The 12345-nt window shown below is 51.3% G+C and overlaps 1 pseudogene; it reads right to left on the bottom strand.

Annotated features, from left to right (window-relative positions):
• Window positions 1–2648: 2648 nt before the first annotated feature.
• Window positions 2649–12071, bottom strand: LOC115386931 (calpain-15-like; annotated as a pseudogene).
• Window positions 12072–12345: the final 274 nt, after the last annotated feature.

Below are 12345 nucleotides of genomic sequence, written 5' to 3'. Positions count from 1 at the left end.
TTGTTTGTCCAGAATATTTATATTATTATTTATGTTTTTCTGTCGTATATTTAAATTTCTATCTACGAGTGCATTTTAAGAGCATCTGAACAGTTTGTTAATTAAGTTTGAGCAATAAAATCCAGTTAATACTGTAAATTTAAACACGCCTTTCTCATAATGTTGTGTTCAGCTGGCGCCCCCTGCTGGCCACAGACGGAACTGTGAGAAAAACAGTTCTGAGAAAAGAAAAAAATATACTGAACAACAGGGAGGAATAGAACAGAATGGAACAAATAATAAATAGCACAGAATAGAAAATAATGACTGTGTCGTAAACAAGTTTATTCAAATCACGTTTTCGTTTTCACTTCATCCCTCTTGATTTGTTTTTTATCCTCTAGAATTAATTTTGCTATCATTTACGTTTTTTTAATTGCACTTTGGCTTCAATTGTTTGTCTCATTTTATATTCATATGTCAATATTTATTGCTCCTATTTAAATGTTTTATTAGCGTGTGTGTGTGTGTCTGTGTGTGTGTGTGTGTGTGTTCATGCTATTTGTAGCTGAATGTTCCTTCTGCACTCCTTCGCAATGGTTAAAACAAATCTATTTTTGATGGAAATCACAGAATCGTCACAGTTAACTTCAAACATTTTTATTTTATGACTTCTATCTGTACAAACTGCTACTGACTGAATATATAGATTATATATATATATTGTTTAAAAAAAATACATTAACTACACCAAAACTCCCCAAAACTCTGGATTTACCCTGTAAATACACCCGTCGACTGAAAATGAAGCATTAGACATTGTCTTAACCGAAGCATCAGAACAGGTTTGCATAGTTTCTCTTTGGGGGGAAGTTTCAGTTCTGATTCAGACACTTTGATGGAAACTAATCCAGCATGTTCATAAAGTGCTAACGTGTTCACTCTGCAGGTCTCTAGCCTACAACACTGCGTCAAAACACTGAGACTGAGCGAGCGATCGGAACAGACTGTTGGCCTGGTCGCCACCTGACGTGAGACATAAAGTGCATCATGAGGTTCCTAACGTCTTGGTCTACATGGACGCCGTCTGTGTGCAGCTACGCTTCGGTTTCCCAGAACCAGAGATGCTCAGCAGGCAGAAATCAAACATCTCAGGTGTTTTTTCTGAAAGTCCAGGAAGGCGGATCGTCGCTGTAATACCACTGTGTACCACCAGGTGGTGCATTGAGTCGCTCTGTTTTTCAGCCCAAGAACAGAAGAAGAAGCAGAGTTAAAGCTAGGGTTGGCGATTTGAATGAGATACATTTTTTTAAATACTGGTTAAAATGATCTTTATGACACGATGGGGAGCAATTCATAGCGTGTTTTTAAAGTAGTTTGGAAAATATCTGCTATCTACAGCAGGAGTAAAACGGAAAAACAGCAACCAATAGTCTTGACGGGACACCTTTTTTTAAACCAATCAAATCCCTTCGCCATTCGACCTGCCCCCTGCGCGTACATGTACGCGTGCACTGACCCTGGTTCAGTGCGCGCTTAGAAGGACGGAGCGTCGTTGCAGAATGGCGGAGAAGGATGTTTGGGGGTTTACTTACCGTTGAGTGCGCCATAACTTGGCGTAGTGCAAATAAAGAAAAACGAAGAAACGAAGCGCTGAGGACAGGTTACGCCAGGAACGCACTGGACGCGGAAGTGCCGCGCGCACCGCGAATGTCTCCGCGTCTCCGCCCCCAACGGGAGCTCCTCCAATGGGGTGGGAGCTGGGCGGAGCTAGGCGGAGCCTTGGGGAGATGCTACATGCTAATGCTAGTTTTCCAAGATCGCCAACCCTAGCTTTAATACAGAGAAATGTGAAATTAATCTGAAATACTCCACCTCTGTTTCAATCTGTGATTTCCAGGATGTGGAACACGAAGATGAACCACTGGATCAATGTTTTAGTGTTTTGTTAGGATAGAGAGCATAGGGTCAGGACAAACAGCTGTTATTCTGCCTGCCGTTGTGTTTCTGAGAGATAAAGACGATCTGCAGTCTGCTGGGGGGAGCGTCTGTGTTACAAGGCTACAGTTTCGTTCAACATAAAAACAAGATGTTCTCAGCCAGTTCCCTCTGCTAAGAGAAATGTACGATTAGAGACCTTCAAAGGTGAAGAGCACACCGATGGATGGGTCCGCTGCTTGATTTAAAAAAATAATCAAAACAGAACAAAATACTGAAATTAGGATAAAAATGCTGATTGTGCTCAGTGAGATGTGATTCCTGCCTGCGAGGAGCTCTGATTGGAGGAAACGTCCGCTCTCTAAAAGCTCTACTTTGAAGGAAGTGTTGTGTGATTGAGGGAAGTCGTCCTCCAGGGCGGCTCCTTGACAGGCTGGTTCAGTCTAGTGGCTCCTCCCGGTCCTCTGGCGGTCGCCCTGGTGGTCTCCCGGTGGTCTCCTGGTGGTCTCCCGGTGGTCTCCTGGTCCTCTGGCGGTCGCCTGGTGGTCTCCCGGTGATCTCCCAGTCCTTTGGCGGGCTCCCCCGATGGCCTCCTGGTGGACTCCCGGTCCTCTGGGGTCTCCCGGTGGTCTCCCAGTCCTCTGGCGGTCGCCTGGTGGTCTCCCGGTGGTCTCCCAGTCCTCTGGGGGTCTCCCGGTGGTCTCCCGAGGGTCCCGCTCGGTGGCCGGTGGTCATAGCGGTCGAGGCCGGTGCAGACCCGCGGTCTCCGGGCTCAGAGCCGGGCTGTGCGTGGCCTTGGAAGGACTCCAGTTCCCCAGAGACGCCTGGACGGCTTTACGGTGAGCAAGTCTGTGAGTGATGGAGAAGCCGGCGTTCCCCTCCAGCTGAGACAGGACCACCAGCACCTGTCTGGGAGGGGGGGCAGTCAGTCATACAGATAAAACTATATACTGTTTTTCTCAAGAGTGTGACTGTCACTCCCTGGAAAAAGCTACGAAAATGCTACGAAATTTGATTGGAAAAAAAAAAATCTGATGACATCATCCTGCACTGGGGGGGCGTGGCTTAACTCTGCAGCCAATAGAAATGCCTGGTTGCATTTGTCTGTTCTGAAGGAATTTAGGAATGATGGAAAGCAGATAAAATGAATGGATGAATGGATGGCTGAATGAATGAATGGATGAATGGATGGATGAAGAGGACAATAGATGGATAGATGGATGGATGAACAGGACAGTGAATGGATGGATGGATGGATGAATGGATGAAGAGGATGGTGGGTGGATTAATGTTGGATGAAAAGGACAGTGAATGAATGGATGGATGGTAAAATGGATAGATGGATGGATGGATGATGGATGGTTGAATGGATAGATGGATGGATGGCTGAACAAGACAGTGGATGGATGGATGGATTGATGAAGAGGACAGTGGGTGGAGGGGTGAATGATGAAGAGGACAATGGATGGATGGATGGATGAAGAGGACGGTGGCTGAATGGATGAATGGATGAAGAGGACAGTGGATGAATGGATGGATGGTTAAATGGATGGATGGATGGATTAAAGGATGAACAGGACAGTGGATGGGTGAATGGATGGATGGATGGATGAATGAAGAGGACAATAGATGGATGGATGGATGGATGGATGGAGGGGTGAACCTGTGCAGGGGGGGGATGCTGTCCACCGTCTTCAGGCTGCAGCGCGTCGACACCACGTTGAAACTGTCGCTGCAGTCGCAGGAGACGTGCAGGTGATGTCGAGGGTGTCTGTTCTCCACCATGACCATAAGCCCCGCCCACCCGTGGGTCAGGTAGTAGCAGGTCATGCCCTCTCGACCCTGAAACACCACCACACGCACACGCACCAAGACAGACTTGACCCTCAGTGGTTAACTCTGGTCCCAGCCGGGTCCCACACCGCAGGTTGGACCACCTTCACACTCGTGCACGCTCCCCTTTGGTCTCTGCCAGCTGGATGACGGCGTCGGCGATGGCGGTGTTGGAGGCGGTCACCTGTTCCACCATCACCAGTCTGGAGCTGTAGACCGCCAACATGTAGCCGGGCGGCTCGGAGCGGCTGGCGCCGGCTGGGAGCGAGGAGAGACGGACGATCAAACCCGCCCTCTCCTCAAAGCTGAAGCTTTTCTTTAAACATCATCTGCTTCTGAGTTTAAGAGACTGAGGAAGTTTATAAAGTAGGCAAGAAGCCTCACAAGAGAGAAAATAGTTAATAAAATTAACAGTATTTTTTTTCAGAAATAAATCATACATAAAAAAAACATGAAAATAACCAATAAACAAACACCAAAAAAAGCAATAAATTAAACAGAAAACATAAATAATGAATAAATAAAAAGAATGAATCAACTTACAAAAAAGATGAAGATTTTTAAAATAATGAACAAAAAAAAATTATCAAAGAAAAAAATACATGAACAGACAATCCCAAAAAAAATCAAAAGCAAGGAAAAAATTACAAATTATATATAACATACAGTAAAATGAATTACTTTTTCATATTAAAATTTCTGAATGAACAAATGTAAAGTGCAAAAATGTGAAGAAATAGGGAGCACTGGAGAAAACGAACTGGAAAAAACAAATATATTGGGGTAGTTAGTAACAGTTAAAAACAGTGTGTATTCAAAAAAATAGATTAAAACATTTTATGCGAATAAAATGTTTTAATCTATTCAAAACATTTTATTACATTTTCATCTATTCAAAGCTTTTCTTTGTTTCTGTCTCAGCTGAGCAGCTTCAGATGAAACGGAGCGGCTTTATTCTCTCGTCTCTGTTCCTGCTCAGCCGCTGGGATCGGGCCTCTCGGAGGGATTCGTACCCGCGTCGTCGGGCGCCGAGCTGTGCCAGTGGTTGAAGGCGCAGCAGAGGACGGCGTACTCGCCCGGCTCCAGCATCACGTCGCAGCCACGAACCTACGCACCGAGCGGCCGGCTGTGGGCCAGGCAGGCGGCCCAGCCGCAGGGCGCCGAGCGGTCGAAGGACGCCCGGAACAGCAGCACGCACAGGTCCAGCAGGTGGCTCTCCGCCGCGTCCCAGCGCCTGGCCAGAGAGGTCAAAGGTCAGCGCCACTCTGTCAAATGACAAACTCCGACATACCCACATTAGCTACCACTCAAAGCCCATCCACAGAGGCAACAAGCTTAGAGATGATTGTTCACAGCTGCTCTACAGGTATGAGCATCAGAGGAGTGAAGCCCCGCCCTTCTGTTGGCCCCGCCCCCACCTGCTGCCCTGCTGGAACAGAGCCAGCTCCACAGACGTCCTCTCCAGCACCGTGATGGACACCACGGTCAGCGGCACGTCGGCTCCTCGGGGGAAGACACCCGGGACTCGAACCTCATGCCAGTCAGAGTGAATCTTACAGATGTCCACTGAGTCAAAGTACCTGTGAGACAAACATTCATTTCTAAAAGGCCTTCTGGTCCAATAAAGAGTAAAACTACGAGAGTCTCTCTCCGGTTATTTGATAAATCGCGCTATGAGCAATTAGCTGGGTGCTCATTATTAACAGTAAGCGTAATGGAGAACTAATTAAACACCAGGGACTCAGGACACCAGGGAAGATGACGAGAAGCGTTGGATTCAGCTTTTAAAGCTTGAGTCACTTCACGTTCTTCTAAAGCTGTCACTGAAGCTGCGGATTTTCCAGGTTGTGGCCGAATTAAAACTCTTAGAAGCATCTGGAGCGGTAAGAACCACCTGATGAAGTCCCAGAAGTCCATCCAGAAGAGGCCGTCCTCAGCTCGCTGTGTGCACAGCTCCCTCTTCAGGTGTGGAGGCCAGCTGGGCCAGTGGTCGGCCCAGGACCCGGTCCAGGAGAACCGGCCCCACGGGTTCCTCAGCTGCAGCAGTCTGCAACCCAGCACAGTTAATGGACCAAAGGAGAAATAGAACAAAGGATCCACTGGATCAATAGACCATCGGATCAACGGTCCAAGGAAAAAATTGACCAATTGATCAGTGGATCAATAGAGAAACAGATCAATGGAGAAATGAAGCAATAAATCAATGGACCAATGGACCGAAAGATCAATGGGGCAATGAAGCAATGGATCAATTGATCAATGGATCAATGAACTAATGGATCAATAGTGAAATGGATCATTGGATCAATAAATCAATGGACCAAGTCTTCTGCGATGCCAGGTGGTGTTCTGACTGGTTATGGACTGACTGGTGGTTAAACTCTCTCACCTGTGGCCGTCGACGTCCCGCACGTCCAGGACAGAGTAGGCGTGTCGAGGACGTAAACCCAGAGACTCGTACTCCGAGTCGTCCACCTTCATGTTGCCGCCGCCGCACGACGCCCCCATCAGGAACCTGAAGGCAAACACAGTCCATGAGGCCAAGCTGGACCTGGTTCCAGAGTGTGGACACAGTTTCTCCCAGTTGGCTTCAGTAGTGACACCTGAGTCCACCAGGTGGTGCTGTCTGAAAATCAGAGCCTCATTATAGTTCGTCAACCGGAAGTAAAGGAACCGGATCAGGTTCTCCAGGACCAGGTCCTCACCCGGCCTCCTTGGAGCTCAGCATCTTGGCCCAGATCAGGTCTGGTGTCGATGGGCTCCTCTTTGGGGTTGGTGGCGCTGAGTTGGAGGGCCAACGACCTCGCAGGGGGCCCCCGGTCAGAGTGGAGAGACCCTCGATGGCTCGACCCGCCTGCAGGGCGAAGTACGAGCCGTGAAGCTTCGCCATGGCCTTCTCGATCAGAGCCACCCAGAGCTGCCTCCGCTGGGCCTGGGGGGGTGGAGGATGTGACGGATAACGATCGGAACGAGGGCTGAAGTGACGCGGCGCCCCACCTGGACGGGTTCTGATCCCGTGGCGTTCGTACCTGGGAGAAGAGCAGGTGTCCGTTCTCGTCGCACGGCAGCATGTCATCCACCAGCACGGTGGTCCAGGAGCCGTCTTTACACAGCCGCACCTGATAGGCCCCCTCCGAGCACAGCGAAGCGCGTCACCATCACCTTCTCCACCAGCTCGGGACGCTCCGCCAGAACCGCCAAGGCGCTGAGGAACCTGCAGGGGAACGCAGGACCACAGGAACTCCAACAGGCTGAGGGAACCGGGAACTGCTCATCAAAGACGACTTTATCTCGAACTGTGATTGGTTGGAATCAGTTGCATAAGTTGCCTTGGCGCTCACCAGCAGTTACCCAGAAGCCCCTGCAGGATGTCGGAGGGTCTGGGCGTGCGGAACACGGACCACCGCACGCCGCGCTCCCGCACGCTGCTGCAGCTGATCTCCTGGGGCGGAGCCATTTCCTGATTCGCTGCTGCACGCTGTCCTCCGGCGGGAAACCCACCGACCTCCAGCCCGGCGGGAAACTGTCGTCCACGAACGTCACGGCGTTCTGAGAAGAAGACATTTCATCTACTGAGGGAAAATCACCGAAATCATCAGACGATGACGTGACTGTTGTTGAAACCATGATCAGAAATTTAGTTGTTTAGTTGTTGAAGTTTGATCCCTGTTGGTCTGTCCCGGTCTGTCCTGGTCTGTCCCGGTCTGTCCCGGTCCGTCCCGGTCCGTCCCGGTCCGTCCTGGTCCGTCCCGGTCCGTCCTGGTCTGTCCCGGTCTGTGCCGGTCCGTCCTGGTCTGTCCCGGTCCGTCCCGGTCCGTCCCGGTCCGTCCCGGTCCATCCCGGTCCATCCCGGTCCGTCCCGGTCCCGGTCCCCCCTCCTGCCTCCAGTACCTCCCTGCAGAAGCTGACGATGTTCTCCCACAGCTCCTTGGCTTCGCCCTCGTCGCTCTGACGCTGCGCCTCCACCAGGCGGCTCTCCTTCCTCCGGGGCGCCGCCTCGGCCCGGCGCTGCTGGGGGGTGTGGCAGGCGGCGCAGTGGGCGGCTCTGGCCTGGTTGATGAGCGTGCACGCCGGACACGCCCACTCCTGGGCGGCGGGGGGGAAGGACAGGGAGGCGTCGCAGCCGGGGGACAGCGGGGACAGCTCCTCCTTCAGGATGCTGAGCCTCCTCTCGGGCGGAGGCGGCAGGTGACCGGGGGCGGGACCGGGACCCGGGCCCAGGTCCGGGGGGGGGACCTCTCTGCGGCTGCAGGGCACCGGGTTATGGTGTCCTGAGGACGAGGAGTTCTGGTGCGACGCCTCCACGGGGAGACTCTCCCCTCGGGTGGAAATGGAGAGGGACAGTGCCGTGGCCGCAGCTTCAGGTGGTGGGGGCGGGGGCGGGGCCGGGGCCGGGGCCGGGGCCCCCCCCGGCGTGGGACGCCTCCTCGGGCCGCAGCAGGAAGTCGGCGGGGATCTGTGGCAGGGACAGTTTCCGCGGCCCCCCCGCAGGCGGAGCAGGACATGGAGGTGGGGGTGTTCTGCAGCGTGCACCGGGAGCACTCCCACACCAGGCTGTTCCCGGTTCCCGGTCACGGTCACTGGCCTGCGGGACGGCGCCCCCAGGTGGCCGGAGCAGCTGCTGGAGCGCTGCGGCCGCGGTGCTCCTGGGGCCAGGCGAGGTCGGGGCGCCGGCGTAGCCGCACAGCGAGCAGCCGGGGCTGCCGGGGGCGTTGGCCAGCGTGCAGCGTGGGGCAGGACCCAGCCCGGCTCCTCCCCCCCAGGGTCGGGCCACGGCCGGGGCGTCGGGCCGCCGCCGCGGCGCCTCGCAGATGGAACAGCGGGGGGCGCCGGCGGCATTCAGGAAGGTGCAGCAGCCGCAGGCCCACTGAGTCCTCGGCACCGGCATCGACCCGGACGAGAAGCTGCAGAGGAAACACAGTTTTCACTGTCATTCTGCAACAACAACAACAACAACAACAACAACGGCTACAGCTGAATGAACTCAGGCAGTAAAGAGGTTCAATCAGTTTTCAAGCATTTCCAGTCCTGATCAGCAGTAAATCGCTCTGCGGTTTCTCTCCTCTGGAAGTGACCTACAGTTTGCATTAGTTTCTCTCATGTTGCCGTGACGACAGCCTGCAGCCATAGTTCAACCAGCGCAGACTCAGCTGGTGGCGGCTGTACCGCAGCGCCGAGGAGCGACGACACTGAAGCATCTTCTGCTGCGTTCATGCAAGAAGCTTAAAAAAAAAAGAAAAAGAAAGTCTGTAGAGAGGAAAACAGCCTCCGGCAGGCAGGAGGGAGGCTCCAGATATAAACCCCACACACTCAGGAGTGTGTGTGTGTGTGTGTGTGTGTGTGAGAGAGAGAGAGAGAGAGAGAGAGAGATGGTGAGATCTCTGTCAGGATTTTCATGTTTCTGACTTTTAACATGAAAATCGTTTAAAATCGAAACATCAACTCAACAGAAAAGCTGCAACCATTCAGCCAGAGTGAAAACATGACGAGTCCTGCAGCAGAACCAGACCCCAACACCGGCAACACACTAATCCGGATTAATTCAAAACCAGGTGGAAACCACCGGAAGCTGGATTGGAATCCTTTTAAAAGCAGAATTTAAAATATATTTAGGAAATGCTTAAAAATCAAGTTAGACTGTCATTTTAAAATAGGTTTAAATAAATGGATTTCACTTAAATAGTAGTTTTCCACTGATTGAGAAGCCCCCAAAGCACCTTAAAACCTCTTTAAAAGGAGTTCAGATCTATATTTTAAAGCAGTTCAAAACCATTTTGAAACTTTTCAAAGTCAAAATTACTTTTTAGAACAATTTTTAAAATACATTTACATGCTGCATTTACAAACCATCTGAAAACCAAGTTACACAGCACTTAAAACGACATTTAAATGTAGAAATTGATTTCACTAATGGAACGTTTTCCTCTGTTTGCTCTAAATAAGGGGTGTCAAACATAAGTCCCGTGGTCCAAACCGGCCCGTGAGATGAAAATATCAACATTTTCATCACATTTTCTTTGCTCTTTTAAAAAAAGTTCAAATCTATATCATTAAACCCATTCAAAACAAGTTTAAATCTTTTTAAAAAAACAGTCCAAACTATTCCATCATACGATGCTAAACTAGATTCAAACACAGTATAGATCAACTGAAGCCATTAAAAGAAGTTTTAAATCCTTTCATCTATCACACAATGCATTTCACCCAGAAGTCATTTGGAGACTAGAATTCTTTGTGAATGTTTTGGTGTTTCTTCAAATCAGTGACTTCAGTCAGTACTGAGCTCAACAGCTGACTGAAAGACGTCACTGCGCCCACGAATAAACATGAATTCAATAATCCAGAGAGTTTAATGCGGTAAACTCCTCCACGTCTCTCTGAGCCGTTTGAAGGTATTTTGATCTCTGTGTCTGAACTCCCGACGGAAAGCTCCGGTTTTCCCGGGAGCGCCACGCTTCCTGTCAGCAAGTAACTGAACCCGCAGCTGATGAAGGCTGTGAGGAGGAGGAGGAGGAGGAGGAGGAGGAGGAGGGGGTGTTTATCAGATACATAGATGCAGGAATAATTCATGAGCTTTGAATCAAATCGACCCGCTGAGGAAAAGTCACACCACAGAGCTGAGTAGAAAAACCCGGTGGCCACGGTGAAGGAGGACCGGAGCCAACGGGACGAGTCGCCATCACCGTTTAAAAGACTGACAACAGAACTCCAGTGGTTCCAGAAAGGATCCCTGAGGGATGCCACACTGTGCGTGAAAAGCAGAATATCCTCTAAACAACTGTGGTATTTTCAGGATCTGTTTTAAATTTGTTTTCTGAGTAAACCAGAAGCAGGAATCTTCTGACCGTTTGTCTTCAACCCCGGAGCTGCTGTGATGCCTGGACGGACTGGTGACCTTTTGACCTGGCGGCGCCTCACCTGCGCTCCCGGTGCCGGCCGGGCCGGGGAAGCTGCCGCGGCAGGAAGGTGCTCTGGCTGCTCCTCAGGCAGCCCATGATGGGGGAGGGCGGCACGGTGGCGCCGCGGGGGGCGTCCTCGCCGTCCGCCTCGTCAGCCAGGGAGGACGAGGAACTCCCCCATGATGCCGAGCGCTCACGTGGACGCCGCCTGAGGGGACAGGGGAGCGGGGGGGAGTCTGATAGGGTCAATCTGAAGAGTCCCAACAGAAAGCGAACACATCAGACGGACGCTGTGCTAGACTGGGACCAACGCTCCACAAAGGTCCACGAACACTGCAGAACACCAGCGTCCACCGGACCGGTGCCACGACCTGAAGAACAAAGCCAGTCCAGCCAGAGCAGGAGCTTTTAGAACAGCTGACAATCTGGTGAGAAACAGTCTAAAACTAAACACGGTGCAGATCAGCAGCTTTCAGCGTTCAGGACGGCTGCTGTCAAGAATCAGAGATGAACTGCTCATTTCAAACGCAGTGAAGAGAAATACTTCACTGTAAGCAGGTGAAACAACACAACAGATAAAAAAATCTAATCTAAAATTTACAAAAGAACATGCAATCCAGATCAAATCTCCCGAAAAACACAAACTATCAGACCAAGTGGAAAACAGGACCAGTCTCAGAACGAGAACTAAACTGCTTCAAGCACAAATTTGCTGTAAGATTCCAAACTTGCAGTAAAACGAGTCTAAAAGCTGCAGAATGACTGCTGTCGGAGTCCAGGATCAGAGACCCTGAACTCATCTGACCTGCAGGAGGAAAACATCCCCCACATGTGAGTCCCGGTCTGGATCCGGGTCCAGTCCAGAACCACACAAACTTACCAGAGATTAATATGAGAGCAGCTCAGACCTGACGAGAAACGACAGGAAACCGGTCAGTCGGGCTAAAAGAGGACGTGGTGTCCATCCTCCTCTTCCTCCTCCTCCTCCTCTTCCTCCTCCTGTCTGCTCCTCTCTCCTCTGTCGTGTCCTTGAACAAGGACTTTCCAGACTGAGGCAGCAGGAGCTCCAGCTGCGGACTGATGCTTCACCTGTCTGTTCTTCATTAAAGCTGCATGCGGGAAACACACAGCACCTGTCTGCGGGTGTGTGTGTGTGTGTGTGGGAGGAGTGTGTGCTGCAGCTCCTCGCTGCAGATGCTCCCCGCTGATGGTGAAGTTCATGCAGACTTCAGGTGACCGGAGCACCTGCAGTCTGCAGGAGGAGGATGAAGATGAGGAAGAGGAGGACGCACGCGGCACCGCGGAGGACTCACCGGAGCGCGGAGTGGAAGCCTCCCGGTACCGGAACCGCCGCACTGAAGATGAGCCGGAGGAGGAGGAGGAGGTGCAGCTCCCTGCCAGCCGCACGGGAGCTCCATGCATCCTCCTCCATTCAGACGGTGACGTACACCGTCCTCCTCCTCCTCCTCTTCCTCCTCCTCCTCTTCCCGGTATCACCGGCGGAAAGCTGCACGGAACAGCAGCTGCTTCCTCACAGCACAGTCACAATAAAATCCCCCAGACTCCATCGGCTCATCTATCATTAATAAAATTAACACTTCAGCTGAGCAGGACTGAAACCAGCATGAAAGGACAACAACATCCAAGACCTATAATAACCAAAAGACAGGACACAAAGCAAATACAAACCGGATCA

Source organism: Salarias fasciatus, chromosome 4 (assembly GCF_902148845.1).
Source record: "Salarias fasciatus chromosome 4, fSalaFa1.1, whole genome shotgun sequence".
In the NCBI taxonomy this organism is placed as follows: domain Eukaryota; kingdom Metazoa; phylum Chordata; class Actinopteri; order Blenniiformes; family Blenniidae; genus Salarias; species Salarias fasciatus.
The sequence above is the reverse complement of the archived record's forward strand: the minus strand, read 5'-3'. Positions and strand labels throughout refer to the sequence as shown.